The sequence below is a fragment of the Engraulis encrasicolus genome, chromosome 4, assembly GCF_034702125.1.
Source record: "Engraulis encrasicolus isolate BLACKSEA-1 chromosome 4, IST_EnEncr_1.0, whole genome shotgun sequence".
NCBI classification, from domain to species: domain Eukaryota; kingdom Metazoa; phylum Chordata; class Actinopteri; order Clupeiformes; family Engraulidae; genus Engraulis; species Engraulis encrasicolus.
The window spans coordinates 31,860,558-31,862,145 of NC_085860.1; the positions used below are offsets into that span (position 1 = coordinate 31,860,558).

Genomic DNA, 1,588 nt, shown 5'->3' on the forward strand with positions numbered 1-1,588 from the left:
CATATTGGGAATATAATGTCCTGTTGTATTCAGGTAACTATCTGAACTTTCTAAAGTAACCAAAATTAAATCAACATATCCAGTAATTCAAAATTTGTGACTGATCTTATAATGAATCACAAATTTAAAAAAAGACCCAACATCGGCATTGCTTTAGCCTATGGGGGAAAAAAACCTTCTCAGTAGTTTAAACTCTCCAGTATTCCATTCATATGTACATACAAAGTCCACTGTATCACACACAGTCTCGTTTTATAAATAAAGTTTGATCAGTGCACATGGTCATGCTTTAACATTTGTTTATTAGTAAATTGTCTTCATCTTGCTATTTTTCACAAGCTTGTCTGTGTTATCATTAGTTAGAAGTTCATACACATTATGTTGGCGTCGGATAGTTTTAGAACATTTATGCCACTAGGCTAGACTTTCAGTGATAAGATGTTCACACACCGACCGTGCTCACTGTGCCTTACCTGAGTGCGTCTCACCTGGAGCGATGGAGTAGGGGGAGTGAAAGGAGGGGGTTGCCTTCTTCGTCGGTCACGCCCCATAGTCGCATAGCGTCATGACGTATGTTTAAATACGTAATGAGACGGCGCGCTAGTTACTAGTTGGATTGTATGGATTTGTGTCTGAAACTATCGTGTTAAAGGTAAGTTGTTTACTTAGTCTAAACGGGTGTTTTGGATCAACACGTTTAGCTTACTCCACATTCACGAAGGTTAGTAAATGACTTGTGTAATAAATAGAGTTATGGGTTTCCGTTTCCTGCATACCTACCGAAGTTTGTGGTCTGGTGAGGTTATGTTCGAACAAAACTTTTGACCCACGGAAATAATTCGTGTTTTCTCACAACAGCCATGCTTTTGACAACCGAACTCTCTGGTACAGTTTCTTGGATTTGTCTTAGGGCTACTTGTGTATCCGAAGAAGGGTTTTACCTACAGTTTAGGCCGATTTGCGTTGGGTGTTGATAAAGGTGTGGGGGAGGAGACTTTCTCGGTAAGCAGCTAACCTATGTTTTTAGGCTAGCGAGAAGCGCAGCTTCATCGCCAGCACACACCATAGATCTAGAGCTCTAGCTGCTAGGCACTTTGTATGTGTGGTGATCAAAGCAAGCTGCTGTTCTTTGACTTGACCAGAGACAATCGCAGTCATTCACTGCAATTACTGTACACTGTCAACCACAGCACCGGTGATTTCTCATTACACTCACTATATATTTCACAAATGGCCCATTGTGTGCCAATAGTATTACACCTAACTGAGTCGGACTTGGCATTAACTGTATGCAGACGCCTGCCCGAGCTCCTTGCAGCCTTTGTGGACATCTCCGCCAAATTGCTACCTTCAGATAATTTGGACCTACCGATCCTTGTCTACCAACTCGAGACGTGTCGTGTTGGGAAAAGTCCTGGTGTGGTCTCTTACCAGGGCTTGACATAGCTGTGAATAAACTGGGGCATAGTTGTGGCATTTTCCCCAAAGTCTTTTCTGTTACTAGTTCTAAATTTAAAGAGTTGTATATCGTCTGACATTTATGTCTTCTTCTCTTGCTGCGTTGGCATCATGGTGACGAGGCGGGTGG

The 1,588-nt window shown here is 42.1% G+C and overlaps 1 protein-coding gene across 1 annotated transcript in view; it reads left to right on the forward strand.

Annotated features, from left to right (window-relative positions):
• The first annotated feature begins 552 nt into the window (after positions 1–552).
• LOC134447645 (solute carrier family 45 member 3) overlaps positions 553–1,588 on the forward strand; it is a 14,117-nt gene continuing 13,081 nt past the window's right edge. The window contains exon 1 of the mRNA XM_063197210.1: positions 553–652. The gene's annotated coding sequence lies outside the window, so the exon portion shown is untranslated. The remainder of the gene's footprint in view (positions 653–1,588) is intronic.